Source organism: Agelaius tricolor, unplaced genomic scaffold (assembly GCF_023055355.1).
Source record: "Agelaius tricolor isolate 1412-34295 unplaced genomic scaffold, bAgeTri1.0.p SCAF_29, whole genome shotgun sequence".
Lineage (NCBI taxonomy): Eukaryota > Metazoa > Chordata > Aves > Passeriformes > Icteridae > Agelaius > Agelaius tricolor.
In genome coordinates this window covers 1,549,643-1,565,482 of record NW_027269289.1, presented here as the reverse complement: position 1 = coordinate 1,565,482, position 15,840 = coordinate 1,549,643, and the positions used below count along the sequence as shown (strand labels likewise).

At 49.7% G+C, this 15,840-nt stretch overlaps 1 protein-coding gene across 6 annotated transcripts in view; it reads right to left on the bottom strand.

Moving 5' to 3' along the window:
* The window catches only part of ARHGAP32 (Rho GTPase activating protein 32), a 238,606-nt gene that overhangs the window by 38,609 nt on the left and 184,157 nt on the right, over positions 1-15,840 (bottom strand). The window contains exon 1 of one of the 6 annotated variants that reach the window (XM_071449845.1): positions 9,901-10,043. The exons of the other annotated variants lie outside the window; for them this stretch is intronic. The gene's annotated coding sequence lies outside the window, so the exon portion shown is untranslated. Of the gene's footprint in view, positions 1-9,900; positions 10,044-15,840 lie in introns of those variants that run through there. 6 annotated transcript variants of the gene reach the window in all.

Here is a 15,840-nt window from a genome sequence, read left to right as displayed (position 1 = left end):
CCTGATTCCACTGACCTTAACAGATTTGCACTGATGTGAAGAAAGCAAACGTCTCCTTCTGCACAAAGTCCCCTGTAGCAGTGTAACACTAAATTGATCCTCAGCACCACCTGAACACCTGAAATCCCAAAATCCCCACCAAACCCCAGATCTGCACACTCAGCAATCAAACCAAATTTATTTAACAACCACAGGAGCCTTGAGCATGACAAACTGTGGCTGTGGGGGCTTTGATTAAAGGAGTGCTCGCAGTTTGATGGGGCTTTTTAATTGCACACAATAAAGGAACAGATTGTGCTGACATGCCAAACAAAGTTAGGATGGGGTTTGGTTGTATCCATCATCACAGGAAAATAAGGGCTCATTTATCACCTGCTATCGGCCCAGCTCAAGGATAAATGGAGACAGTCTCATCCTGATTAGTGAGGAATTTCCAAGGTTAGCACCCTTGGGCAGCTGTGGTAACACCACTGGAGGTGAGAGAACTGAGACAGATGCTTTTACAACAGGCAAACAGAGCACCTACTAATCCAAATAAAGCAATCATTTATATGTGTTTATTCACTTGAATCATTTCACACTCTGAATACTATGTACCTTGCTTGACTTAATGAAAAACGAGCCCATCAGAGAATGGATTTTAAGTGGAGAAAAGCGCATCCAATTCTAGTCCTGAAGAGTTTCTACTACTAATGCAGATCAACAAGCAACTTTTGGGTGTCACCTCAGCACTAAAACCAGAAAAAAAACTGCAATGGGTGCACTTCCATGGTCCAGAGATGTACTTGGCTTGGTACTGGCATCATTGACCAGAAAAGTGAGCCGAGTTTTTAAAACATAGTAAATCTGTTATGCCTTTAAGCCATTCAGTGCAGGTTAAAATAATTGTCCTGCTTTCTGCACCATTAAGCAGACTCCCACAAACTCCCTGCCACAGAGAACTGCTGCAGCAGCCAAGGACTCTGCGAGGGCAGGTTCAGCCAGCAGAAATTCCCTTGTCCCCAGCCTGTGGAAGTGTTAGCACAGCTCCTTGGTTTGTAACAAGGCTGCTCTGGATCACTGCCTGCTCTGCAAGCCTCTCTGAGGCTGAGCCCAGCTCCGAGGGCTGTACCCACGCAGGAATGATTCACTCAGGCTTCTGCTGGGTGGGGGAGAACAAGAGAATGGTAAGAAAATCCAAGCAGTCATCTCCCTGCTGACAGGTTATTAAGGAGAAGGAAAACAGGTAGGTGTCTGAGAGGGATGAGCTCTGCTCCTCCTGCAGCAGCAGCAAAGGCAGGATCCCCCCACCCTCGGGCATTGCCCACCCTCGAAGCACCAGCGCATCCCGAGGGATGAACTCCTGCTGCACCCTGCTTTGGGTGAACGCAGCACAGCACAGCCAGGCTCTGGACAAGCACCAACGCCAAAAGCTGCCAGGAATGTTGCAGAATCCGTGTTTTCTGCTCCAAAACACCCATCCAGGGCTTCACTGCCCCACGGGTGACAGTGACAGCAGCAGCCAGCAGTGCCCACCAATAACTGCTCTGCACCCAGAACTGGTGACTGCAGGAAAACCAGGGAATCAAGGCACAGGGTTTAGACCTGAAATAAATCTTCAAGTGTTACAAACCAAGCTGATGTGGATAAAACAATTAACCCTTTCCTACCATTACTGTCCCTCCAATAAAGCAGGGACATGATAGAGCTGATCCACCCACAGCTTGAGTCTCCACACAAGGTGTTCATAGAAATAAATTTGGTAACCAGCATTAGCAACAGAAAATTTCAAATGGTTGCTGTGCTTTAAGTTACCAACTGAAAGCCAAACCAAACTAAACAAAAATTCCAACATTTATCCATATTACTTTCCACCTCAGACTTAACCACTACAAAACACAATGTCTACCAAGAAATGGAGACTTTCCTAGAAGGAGCAAGGGCTGCTTTCCTCAGAAAGGCAGATTTAGCTTAATATCCTAGCCTGAAGAAGCAAAGATAAATTCTCCATCCAGTGGAGAGTGGCTGGCTGCAAAAAACCCTCAAATGAAACCCAAGTGAAAAACCCCACCTGAGTCTGGACCACTTCTGAAGTTTTGCTGGCACAAATATATCAATTAGGAGCATACAAAAATCTCCGTTCCCTTTGCTGTCATAACTGTGCTGGCCAAAGCCTTTACGTGGTGGGGAGGAGGGGAAGGAAAAGGATTCCTTGTGCCAGGTAGTTCATTGTGGCTTTGGGAATCTGCCCAGTACCTCCCCCAGGAACATTTATTAGGCAGTGCTGTTGTTTCACCACCAGCATTTGTGGTGCAAGTGAGGCCCCAAATCCCCCTGACACTGGTAAAAGCTATTAAATAACAACCTCTTCATTAAAAACAGGGCTCCTTCACCCTCAGGACATGCTTTCTGCAGCTTTACTGAAGAGCTGTGCCAGCCACCAGCTCCTCGTCAGCTTCACGCTCTTGGTCAGGACAACTCACCCCCCTGGGAATCCAGGGATCCATCCCTTGGGATTTGCTGAGGACTCCTGAGCCTTCCTCTGAGCTCAGCCCCTGGTGGCACTGCTGGGTATCCCCACACCACAGGCTCAGCCCCTGGTGGCACTGCTGGGTGTCCCCACACCACAGGCTCAGCCCCTGGTGGCACTGCTGGGTGTCCCCACACCACAGGCTCAGCCCCTAGTGGCACTGCTGGGTGTCCCCACACCACGAGCTCAGCCCCTGGTGGCACTGCTGGGTGTCCCCACACCACAGGCTCAGCCCATGGTGGCACTGCTGGGTGTCCCCACACCACGAGCTCAGCCCCTGGTGGCACTGCTGGGTGTCCCCACACCACAGGCTCAGCCCATGGTGGCACTGCTGGGTGTCCCCACACCACAGGCTCAGCCCCTAGTGGCACTGCTGGGTGTCCCCACACCACAGGCTCAGCCCATGGTGGCACTGCTGGGTGTCCCCACACCACGAGCTCAGCCCATGGTGGCACTGCTGGGTGTCCCCACACCACAGGCTCAGCCCATGGTGGCACTGCTGGGTGTCCCCACACCCTTCCCTGAGGCTGAGCTGAGGCACTGCCGTGATCTGGATTAAGAATAATCTGCTGCCCCTGATGCTCTTAGGGGCAGAGCTGGGCCAGCCCAGGTGAGACAGCCCAGAACCAACCTGCTCTCCCTGGTCCTGATCCCTCCTTGTGCCCCATGGATTCATTAGGGATGCAGTTATTTGGGATTCACAGCACAGTCCAACAACACCACGTGGCTCAGCCCAAACTTCACAAGTGATGTCTGGCCACAAAATCCTTCCCAAAACCAATGCAATATTTAATTAGAATTGCCCAAAGTGCTGCCAACAGAAGGAAAGATAGGATGGCAAAGAGCACTGTCTCCTTCTGATTCCTTGGCTTTGGATCATAGAGACCAAACAGGAAAAATCCCTTTAACAAACAAATAAATGCAGCCTTACTGTGTCCCCAGATTTGTTCTGCTCAGCAAGAAAAGCCCCGTGAGACAAAGGCTTGAGAACAAAACACAACCCAGCCAACCCTACAGCAGGACAGCATCTCTCAGCTGACTCATCCTGCCTCTTCCCAAAGGCCAGGGGACATCCAGGCAAAGGTTACCTGGCAACAGATTCTAAACACAGAATCTCAGAGTGCTTTGGGGTGGAAATGACCTTAAAGCTCATCTTGTCCCAAACTCCTGCCATGGGCAGGGACACCTCCCACTAGACCAGGTGGCTCCAAGCCCCATCCAGGGTAATGGCAACTTCCTCCAGGACACCCTCCCAAAATCCCTACCTGTTTCCCAAGCCCTCTGCCTGTTCCCTGCAGCCTCATTAGCCTCTGCCAAGAGAAAACAAGCCCCTGTTTCACAAAGAGCACCTGTCCCATTCCCTGTTGGTAGCACTAATATTTGGGGTTTGACAAAACCCCCTTCCCAGGGTAATAGCACCACGTTTTCTGATGCAGGGTTAGCAAACTTGGACTCCAACAGAATAATCTTGGAGGGTTTTTGCTGACCCACATTCCCAGCACATGGGCAGCCTGTTTGTTTCTGTTATTCCCAGTGATTTTACAGGTCACAGCATCCAGCTGGCCCCCGCTGCGAGGGGAGCCTGGTGCTCAGACCAAAGCAACAACAACACGTGGTGGCAGAGCTCCACAGCAATCCACAAACTGCACTGGCAGGCACAAAATCAAAGATGGACAAAGGTGTGGGAATGTCATAAAGAAAAGCATTACAAAACAAAAGTGAAATCCATCCCCTCTTAAAGGAGATTTACAGCAAACCAGGCAAAAATTTTTCTAGGCTATTAGTCCCTCCAGAGCCATTCTATTCTAAAATTAAACTGCTGCAGAGAGAGAAGGAGAAGCAACAGACTCTTCTGAAAAAAGAGCAGCACCAGGAATCAGGAGATGAGAAGCTGGGGTTGTTTTTGCCACACATTTCCTGTGCTCCTGATTCTGCACACTTGGGATCACACTGAAGGGTGGGAGCAGAGCGAGGCCAGCTGGGTCCCCACACAGCAGCAGTTACCCTGACCCCTCCTGAAAACATCAGCCAATATACTCAATATCCATCCCCTTGCACTCAGAAAAACCCACTCTGCAGACCCACATCTCACTGAGAAGTGATGCCAAGCCAAGAATTGAGTCACATCTCCCAGTTCTCTGTCATGTTCCTTAGCAACAAGACATTTTCCTCCTTCCCTCCTGCCACAGCACATTCTATTTTGGAAGCTCATTTACACAGCCCTAAAACCCCCAAGCAGAATGTGGAACCACGCACCACCAAGCACCATCCCTAAGTCCTTGAACAGGATGCTGGCTTTGAAGAAGGACCAACCAACACAGCAATAACCTCACTAATCTCTATACTGGGCTCCCTCAGCAGGCATAAAGATTTTCAAGAGATAATTTAAAATTCCATAGATATGAGAGTCTAAAAATATCTTTCTATCTCAAATAACTTTCATAAATATGTACTGACTGGTTTGCCATAAACAAGAGCAAAATAAATTGTGTTTTCTGATGCTGCAGCATTTCTCTTGTGCTAGGCTGCCATCAGTTAAGGCTGGGCTCTGAAGTGAAGCAATATGTTAAAGGTGATTAATTTCAGTGTAATTTGATAAGAACCATTCAAATTAGCTAAGACAAGAACCAGCCAAGGATAAGGACAAATTTCCAACTACCACGAGAGCCCCACACATATGGAGAGTAAAATAGGTCATTGATAAGAGCTGGTGCTGTTTATTTATAAAGCCTGGTAATAAGGAAGCTGCATCTCTTGCATCTGCCCAGGCTCCTGCAGCCATCCTTTGGGCAGTGTCTGTGCAATGACCTCAGCTCAACTCCAGCTATTCCCCATTCATGCCCACAGCAGCCCTCAGCTCAGGTTGGCTCCTCCTGAGCACAGGAACATCTGGCAGCAGATATCCACCAGCCTGGCAACTCACAATTACACAATTCCTTCAGCTTCTGCTGCATCTGGCTCTGGTCACTCCTCTGCCAGAGACAGCACACTGCAAATCCAGAAGCTACCAGCATGGTGGCTGCTTTCATTTAACTGATACCGCATGTCTGTGGTGACATGCACGAGGATCATCTACAGCGTGAACTGCCTGGAGAAGTTTCTTTATGGCCATGAGAAAACACAGATGTGAACTAGGAGCTAATGTACAACAGCAAAACCTCCTTCCCAGCTCTTCTGCCAAATTTTTTGAGTGTTTGTAATGGCTTAGGAATGATAACCACGAGGTTAGTCTGATGCAAAAGTCTATCACATATGTCTGATACCAAGAAATCTGTGCTGTTTTCCAGCCTTAAGACATGACTGATCTTTGCACAGAATCTAAGACCATAAGGGAGCACTAAGATGATACCTGACCTCCTGAACAAAGAGACCCAGGACATCTTCAAATTAATCCCTGAAGGACAGCACACCTGCCCCAGGGCAGTGGTACATGGCCAGGAGATATAAATCAGTCATTTATGCAGCTGAAGGCTAATGGAGACATGGGAGAGGTTTCAAAGGTTCAAGGGCTGGAAAGGTCAATCTATTAATTCTATCAACAAGTTTAAATGGTATTTTGAAAAAAAACAACAGTGCTGACTAACAGAGTCCCAGTGATGATGCAGCAGGGACAGGCTAGGACAGGTGACTGGGGGAGGAAATAATGATGGATGGGGCTGTAGTGCAAAGGAAACCAGTTATTAGAGGCTCAATCTGGAAAAGGAGTGGGAGCTGAAAACAGACTGATAGAGATTTAGCACACGTGGCAGTGGGGTCAGCAGCTCAGGTGACACTAACAGGTCACAGGGCCAGCAGCAAAACTGGGAGACAAGGGAGCAAATTGGGAAACATGGAGGTAGGAAAAAAATATCCAGAGAGACACTTGAAATACCTTTTTTCTCTTTCATTCTAGCTAAATCTCTGTTCTAGCAAAGCTTAATGCAGTCCTTTTGCTTATCTCGCCTACTCTGGAGACTGAGGATCCTTTAGAAAGGCTGCTCTGACTCAGGTAACCATCAGAGGCAGAACTGAATACCAGATCTGCCCATCAGGGAGATGGTGTCAGCCTCCTACCCACATCCACTTTGGCATGTCAGGATTGTTTGACTTCACATGCCCAAACTCACACCACACCCAAAGATTTGAGATCTGACACCAAAATGTGCAACCCTATATTCCCACTGAAAAGGATGTGACACTGTTACCTGAGCGTATCTCTGATACACAATTTGCATGGTTTGAAAAGAAACCCAATTTCAGAATGACCCCAAAGGTTGTGATGTGTGGCCCATGAAAGGTGGTTTTAGTTAAAGGAATTTCTGGAACCTCAGCTGGGGCAGCAGCATTAAGGGTGAGGTCATGAACACCAACAACCAGCAACTTGTGCTGGGTAACTCTGCAGACACTTGCAGCTCAGGGAGAAATGGAAAAACATTGAAGAGGCAAGATGTCACTTTGGCATTAGGTGACACCAGAACAGGGCCACCTCTGCCAGAAGCTTCTCCAACTCACCAGGCATCACCAACAGGAACGTGATCCACAGAGAGACAGTGATGGCAATGCCCCACACTTCCTGCTGGAGCTGACTGGAGCTGCTAGCTATCCATACAGGTGGAACTGCCCAATGGACAACCTCAACCTCCCTTTGGGACAATCTAAACCAAACATTTTTTCTCCTGGCTTCAGCAGCCACGGCCTCAGAGAAGACAAGAGCTGACTGTTCCAAACTCGCACTCGCTTGAAGGCAAAGTGCCTTTGCTCTGCCTAGTTCAGAGCTCAGCTGTGCTCCATGCAGCTCCTTCCCTGATTTAAAAAGCCTCCCAACAGCCCCGTGGAACTGCAGCTCGGCTGAGCCTCGCCCACACAATTCCTGCAACTGGCAGCAGCACTGCAGGAGATCTTCCAAAAACCTGACAACAACCCAGGCTGACCCTGCATCACACCAAGCACTCTGGACACAGGCAGGCAGCCTGGAGCCTTCCCAGGCCATCCCAGCACGAGTGTGGCACCAGCCGGGCCGGGATCACCGCAGTGACGGTGGCACCGCGCTCCCCCAGCCCGCTCTGGTGGGAGGGGGCGAGCCATGGAAAAGGATCTGACAGGAATCAACAAACAACGCAAGTGCAATAACGAGGAGCTTGGCAGATGGAGCCCAATCCCACAGCGAGAGGGTGTTTGCTCTTATGCAAGGCCTTGGGAAGGCATGGGGAAGGAACAAACCCTTTGGATTCCATGGGGAAGGGGCGTGAGCGATCCCTCTGGGAACAGGAGGGGGCCCGGGTCAGGGCACACTGCCTCGCTGCTCCTGATGCCATGGCACAGCCTTTGCCGTGGGTACAGACTGTCCTGAGGTACATGGTACTCCCAGTGTGACAGGCAACATCCCTGCTGCTCTCCCAGCCCCTTCCCGAAGGCGGCCTCTCTCATTTTCACTGGCCTGAGGGCAAGTGTTTGCAGCCCAGACCAGTTCCAAACTGCAGTGACCTACCCTCCCCAGATCCATGCTGCTCTGGTTCTTCTCCTGTTTACAGCCCTGACTTCCTAAACTGTTCATTCTTTCACTATTAACCCCTGAGATGATTCTGCCTTTGGAAGTTAAGTTTCCACTCACCTGGAGTAGAAACAAAAAGAATCCTGAAGACCATGACCACAATTTTCATTCACATTACAGTCACCTTATACAGCACAAGAAGGATACAATAGCTAAAAGAGGATAACAATTACATTTTCACATACATTCTCCTTACACAGCTAAAGAAGTGTAAAAAACTTCACTGAAAGTGAAAACTGGACCTAAAAGTTTGGGGATTTGAGGTGAATTAAATCTGCTTTTCAAGACTTAGGAATGCAGACAATGTATTGTTTTGCCTGCTTTATATTCTTTTCCTTTCACTTCCCAGTGCAGGGCTTTGATTTCAAATGAGCCTCTTTTATCATGCCTGTGTGGTACCCAGAACAAAGGAGGCCGGGGAAGAGTGGAAAGGGAAGGCCTCCTGTCTTCTCTGTCACAAATAATCAGATCCTGCAGGGCATTTAGTCCTTAAAATGGGCTCTGGCTTTTAGGAGGTTTTCTGAACAAATATGAACAGACGAGCCATGGCTACTTGCAAAGTCTCTACTGTGATCACAGTAACGTCTCTCCCTGGGAATTTTATTTTCCAGAGTGTGCATTCCCTGCCGCAGGGCTCCAGCAAACAATGGGCTGGCAGTTTTAATAGGAAGCCCCTTTCTCCTGACCAACAGCATCAATAATATTAATGCTCAGGGATGTGCCAGTCTGGGAAGGGAGGGAAGACAAAAGGATAAAGTGATATGCAAAAATCTATTGAAATTTAAATTGTAGACATTCCCCTCTGTCAGCTGCCTCTTTGGGAGGGAGGTATAAATCTGAGAGGGAGGCACTGAACTCCAGCCCTGCAGCCCCAGGATCATGGCTGGGGTGGAGGGGGTTTGCACGCCGGAATTCCTTCTCTGCTGGGATCTGGGTGGGAATCCTCACACAAATCATCCCAGACATGAAAGAGGCTCCCTTTAACAGCTCTGGTTTGCTACACACCCATGACCCGAGAACAAATCCAATAAAACAATTTACAACTACGGACCCAGTGTGGAGCAAAGTGGAACAGAAACTCAAGGCAGAGATTAGTAAGAGGGAAACAAAAATAAAACAATTAACAAGGAGGGGGAGAGGGGTAAGTATGTAAATGTAATCGGTATTTGGTCACCAAGCCAGGGAAGCTGCCCAAGGGCATGGATCCCCAGGATACTTTCCCACTGCAGAAGCACAGGTCTGTAACCAGCAGCCGGGGATGAGAAAGAAATTACTGACACCAGGTATGTTTTCACCTGGCTGAAAACATGATCCCAGGCAGGGAGGCATCTGAGCACCCCGACGGCATCACACCCCTGCAGGACCAGCTCTGCTCCAGGCAGTGTCCTGGGCAGGACACCCCAGCACAGCCCAGCACCCCTGGGCCCAACCAGGGGGTGTTCAGTACCATCAAACTATGGAATGGTTTGGCTTTGAAGGGACTCTAAAGCCCATCCAGTGCCACCCCTACCATGGGCAGGGACATCTTCCACTGTCCCAGGCTGCTCCAAGCCCCGTCCAACCCCTGGCCTTGGACACTGCCAGGGATCCAGGGGCAGCCACAGCTTCCCTGGGCACCCTGTGCCAAGGCCTGCCCACCCTCACAGGGAGGAATTTCTTCCCAATATCCAATGAAAAGTATGTACCAAGAGCCTCTTTCCCGAGGCACCATCACCACCGGGAAAGAAGAATCCTCATCCAAAGCCACTCATTCCCCACACAAACATTAAGTATCTGGCAAGTTACTAAGCAACAAGTGGCGCAGACACCTCGGCCCCCTCTCCGAGCCCCGGCCGGGTGACCCGGGGTATCGCTGCCTCACCTGGCCCTGCTCCCGGCCGGGTCCCCGCGCCCGCTCCGCGCCGGGCTGGCTCGGCTCCGCCGGGATCCGCGGGATGCGCCGGGCGCTCGCAGCCTCTGCAGCTCGGCCAAGCCCCTCCCCGGCTCCTCCTCCGCAGGTGCCTCCTTCCTTCCTTCCCTCCTCCCTCCCTCCCTCCCTCCCTCCCTCCCCGGCTCTCGCAGCCGCCCCGGCGCTGCCCCCGGGCCGGCACCGCCGCGGGACCCTCGTGTCCCTCCTGCCGCCCCCCCCGGGGCCGGGCAAAGGGTGCTGGGTGGGCAAGGAGGGATGGGGAGCAGCACACAACTGCTCGTCTGTGGAAGGTCTAAAATATAAATGTAAAACAACACCAGGTATAAAAATCTAGAAGGGGGGTGCTGAGAAGATGAATCAGGCTGTGCTCATTAGTGCCCAGCAACAGGACAAGAGGAACGGGCAGTTCCAGCTGAACGTGAGGGGAAATTTCCCTGTGCAGTCATCAAGCACAGAACAGATTGTCCAGAGAGGGTGTGGAGTGTCCCTCACTGGAGTTAATCCAGAACCATGGACACAATCCTGTGCCCTGCCTGTGCTCCGGGATGGCCCTGCTGAGGGCCCTTCCAGCGCGACCCATCCTGGGATTCTGCGAAGGTCTGACCGCTGCCTTTGCCCCACGTAACCAACGGCTGCTCCAGAACCTCCACCATGGGACGGGCCCGGTGCCATCCCCTCAGCCTGTGAGCTCCTCCAGGAAAACACACAGGCCAGGAAAGTTGCACTCACCTTTATCAACTTTCTCCTTCCTTGCTCCTCCATGCCCCAAAAACTACAGAGGACACTGTGGTGAGGGCCACAGCCCAGTCCCACCAGGACTGCGGGGCTCAGGGGCACATCGGTGCCACCATCCCTGTCCCTCAGTCACTGCTCCCGCTGCAAATCCCTGAGGCCACACTGAAGATCTGTCTCAGCATGTGCAGAAGGAAGGAAGGGAGACACACCGGGCAGGCCTGAGTGCTCTGGGGGAAGCACGTCCCAGCTTGCAGATGTGACACAGGCTGGGCCCCACAGCCCAGGGACCTCACCTCACACCAGTGTCCCTGATAATGTAATCACAGGAGCAGTGTCCCCTCCCAGTCCTAAGGGCTAGTTGGCATTGAGCTGAATCAGTGATCAGATCACTGAAAACAAACCCAATTAAAAACTCTCCGGGAGTTCTGCTGTTTGAAAGCAAAGCCAAATGATGGGATCATTTCCCAGTGACCCAGTTGCAGCCGGGCTCCAGCCCAGGACAGAGCACAGAGACCCTGGGACTTGACCTGACTCCAGCACTGCCTTCCCTGCCCAGCTTCAGCCAGCACTTGGAGCCAGGAGGGCAGGAAGCCTCAGCCAAGCTTTCTCCTAGTGCCAGTGTGGTTTGTGGGATTAGTTCTGCCATTGTGCTGTTTGACCTTGAGCTGCCCCATGAACACCAGTTCATCAATCCCAGTAATTGCTGTCACCCACTTTAAAATGTGGGCTTGCCAGCTAAAGGTGAGCAACCTCAGGGTCAGAAGGATTAGGGAGGAATTTGCCTCTCTATCTGGAGATATCTTGATGAGCAGGAGGGGAAAACTCATTTCTTTGGGTGCTCATGCTTTCTCCTCTGTGCTATTTTCAAAATCGTTTGCTGACTCACATCTCCCAGTGATCCTGTTCTCCAGCTTCTCTGTACACTTGGTATTCACTGCTGGACTTGTTTGGCCTGGACAATGAGCACACTATCAAACCAGGTTTACCTCAGCAGCCAAGCACGACTCCTAAATCCACTTCTCTCTGAATAATTCCAAGTGCAAACCCTTTTCCCTGGTACCAACTCACCATTTTGAGAACATTCTTCCTACCAAATCCATTGATTAAAGCTGGGAAAATCCCAACACAGATTAATACAGCAGAAGCAATGCTATTCCAAATTAACATGCAAAATGGACATACAATTCCAACAGCATCTAGGACTTCAGAGCAGTAATGCTGAGCTGCCCAAAGCTGCCAGGATGTGTTGTATGCTCCCCATGGAATTTTTTTTCTTTTTACTGTAGGCCAGGCTTGGCAAGGAAGACTCCTTCAAGGCTGGTGACCCCCCATTCACACACTTTGCTGGTGCCCAGTTTCAAACTAAGGCCAGGAGTTGCCCAATCCTGTTTTTGCTAATCAGAGCAGGAATGTAACAGCTGCATCCTCAATAACACAGAGCTGCCTCAGCTTCAGGCTTGGGTTTTACCTTTCAAATTACTGCTCTGAGGAGGTATTTTACTACCTGGTGTACAATGACACACCTTTCCCCCATCTGCACTTTGTTTCCTGTAAAGGAAAATCTTTAATCCTTCTTAGAAACTGCCTTTCTTTTCGGAATGAAACCTGAGTGACCAAGATGTGACTCCTCTGCACCTGGGACCTTCTGCACCTGCACAGGGGTCTCTGCTCTCCACTGCACTGAACAGCACTGCAATGTCTTTTGCTGTTTCTGAATGTTTGATTGAAAATAATAAAATAATCACATGAGTCTCATTTTCTGTTCTAATTTTTTTTGCCAGACAGTTTTAAGCATTTTTTTTAAATTAAGCAAGTGAAAGAGATGCATTCTCCACTCCTGAGCAGGAGTTTGTCTGCTTGCCATGGAGCAGAGGAAGCAGATAATGAGTATCTTTTAAACCCAGCTAAGAAGCCCAAGCACTTGAAACCACAGAAGAAAGGGTCTATCCGTGTGCCTGTCACAAATTGAATCCTGAAATTCACCCTATGCTCCAAAAGTTATTTCAGACAGACGAACTGGGAAGGCAAAGCAACCCAGAGAATGTTATTAGTGCAGCTTGTAGCTTTTTCTGCTTTCTGGTTTTGCAAATGTAACTACTGAAGGAGATTCAAGCCATCATTAGGAGTTAGACAGTCAGGACTTTCCAATGCTGCTTCATCCTCAGCGGATTTGTCCTGCAGTCAGCTGCTCCCAACACACACACACACACACACACCCCACAAATAAACAAAAGCCCCTTTAAAAATAAGGGGTGTTGCTGAGAAATTATAGATGAAAGCACAGTGGGGAGTTAAAAAAAAAAAACAATAGAACAGCACATCATGACATGGAATGCCTTAAAATTATTAGATTTGATTCAGAGCTGTCAGCAACCAGGTTTGACATGCAGGTATCTCATGTCACAGAGTATGGAATCATCAAATCCCAGAATGGGTTGGAAGGGACCCTAAAGTTCATTCAGTCCCACCCCTGCCATGGCAGGGACACCTTCCACTGTCCCAGGCTGCTCCAAGCCCTGTCCAACCTGGCCTTGGGCACTTCCAGAGAGCCACAGCTCTCTCATGTGGTGACTGAGGCTTTGGTGGATGGAGCCATAGTCTGCCATGCCTTGCAACAAAAATATTCCAACTACTCCATTTACGAAGTCTCTGTGCACAGAGGGGTGGTGGTGCAGCTGCTCAGCCTTTGTGAGCTTCCCAGGACCAGTTTTAATGGGAGAGTTGAGCTATGCACTGGCACAACTCTTGATAAATCCACAGGCCAGGAAGAGATCAGAGCTTTGTGCCATCGTTTATGGTTAAAACTGCCTGAAGTATTTTCAAGCCACAGTCTGGCTCCCACACTAATTTACAGAATTATTCAGGAGAAAAGAAGAGGAAAAGCAGAGCAGAAAAAACTGCCTCTTGACATTATTTCAGAGCTTTTAGCATAACTGCAGAGTTTTGCTAAGCCAACTATGACTACAGTTAAGTCCCATTTTGACAGAGCTTGTGAGAAAGGAAAAAACCAACTTGTTTAAAAATAACAGCCCCCCCCAACCTGAGTAAGTGGAGAGCAGGCAGAGTGAGAAAGCAGCACAGAACAAGTGAAAAGGGAAGTGGCCTTATTAAAGCACATTGGTGCCTCCAACACCCTGCACTCGGCCAAGCTTCACTGCTCTGCTTCACAGTACTCAGCCTGTTCTGGGGGATCCAGCCTCTCAAACACCAGGAATATTTTCATAACAAACATCAGCACAGATCTTTCTTACCTGCACAGAACACAGATGAATGTCATTATTCATGAACTGATGTGCACGGACTGTGCACAGATTCACACACCATGCTTGTTCCTTTCCTTTTCCAATTAAAATTCCCCAGGAAACATGGTCAAGGCTCACCACAAAATTATCTGTCAAAGTGTGAGATGCCTGAAGCTGCTGTTTATGGGCTTAGCTTCTTTCCAAAGCCTCAGTGACCACACTCAAGGACAAACTGCCTGATAGGGAACACAGGAATGAATCTGGCTCTTCCCTCTACCTTCATTCCAGGCATTTCCCTGTGCCTGGAGGCTGATTTCCAGCATTGTAATTACACCAGTAGTGCCTCCCAGTGGGGATGTAGGATATGCTGGCATGAGCAGAGGATGCTCCTCAATTGGCAGAGCTCTGCTGCTCCCCTTGCTCCTCTCCAAGCTGCTAAAGGGCTCCTAAGCCAGGAGCCTGGACCCTGGCAGGGGGTTGGGGTGGGCAGGGATGGGGTTTTTTGTGCCAGCTCTGTGTGAGATCTTTTCCATACTTCCAGGAGACTCAGCTATGCCAGGGAAAAACCTGAATGCAAATTTGGGGGCTGGACACAGAGGCTCATTCACTGACACCTCCACCTTTGCCTCACTGGGATTGTTCAGAGAAGGCAGAAAGTCCCTGGAGCATGCCCAGGCTCAGCCTGCACCTAGTGGTCCCACAGGACAACACTGGTGTCCACCAACTGTCCTGGGACCACTGGCTTTGCACTCATGGCACTTTCTGAGGGGACACAGGATCCACTCCCTTGGGGCTGGGAGGGCTCCAGAAAGGCTTTCATAGAATAGAAAACTCTCTCTGAGTTCAGCTAAAAAAGAAAAGAAGATATGAGTGAAGCAGCAGGACCAAAGGGTACCTTCCTCCTGTTCCTGGGTCCCTGAGCCTGAGGGTCCCTTTTGTTTCAGTCCAGCTTGTCTCCAAAGGATGGATCTCCTGCCCTGCCCCAGCTTCCCCTGTGCCCTCCAGACATAACAGTCATCCCCAAATCCTGCTCTTCTACTCCAGGCTTTGAAATCCAAGCCTCTTGAAGAAAATGTCCACCAACTCACTCAGAATTTGCTGAGAACCACCCAGACAGTTTCCATAGCACCCAGGAAATGTCACAGAAACATGGATTTGTTCTCACTGCAAATACTGCATAAACATCATCTAAAACTCCTCAATGTGGGGGCATGGAACAGCCAGGGGTGCTCCTGAAGCACTGCCAGAGTGCACTCCTGGCTCTTACTGCCATTGTCAGAAACATCTGCACTGTTAAAGGATTAAAGGATTATGGAGAAAGGAGAAATACATTAACTCCCTAATGCTCTGCATCCTTAGGAACTTTGTGAAATACAATTCCTGCTCATCTCTCACTTAGGAGTTAGCCAAGGTTTAGAGATTTTGTTTAGGAAAAGTGCTTCAGATTTGCCACTGAAGGCAAAAGGCAAAAGCAAGTTACAAATAAAAACATGTCCACATAGGCAGAGGGTGTAGAAAGAATATTTGACACTTTTTAACTCTAAAACCTGCTCCTTGTAAATCCACCAGCTGTCCCAGTTTGGTGAAGTACTCCCCAAACTGCAATCCCCTGCCATCCTGTGTGCCTGCAAGTCTTACCATGGTACACTGTGGAGAACCCTCAGGTGGATTTTCATGCAGGTCTAGAGGAACATCCAAGCCCTGGCCCCTTGCAAAAGGGAAATGGGACAGTTAGAAGATCATTCACAGCTTCAGCCCACAACTGGGAATGCCAAGAGCATCCTGGGCCCTGTGGGGAAAGGGAGTGCAGCAGCAGCCCCAGATCCAGAGCCCTGCTGGTGGCTTCTCCCAAACTCCTGCTGGAGCAGCAGAACAACACAGGGGTGCTGCCTGGCTGGCTGAAGCACAGCAGGAC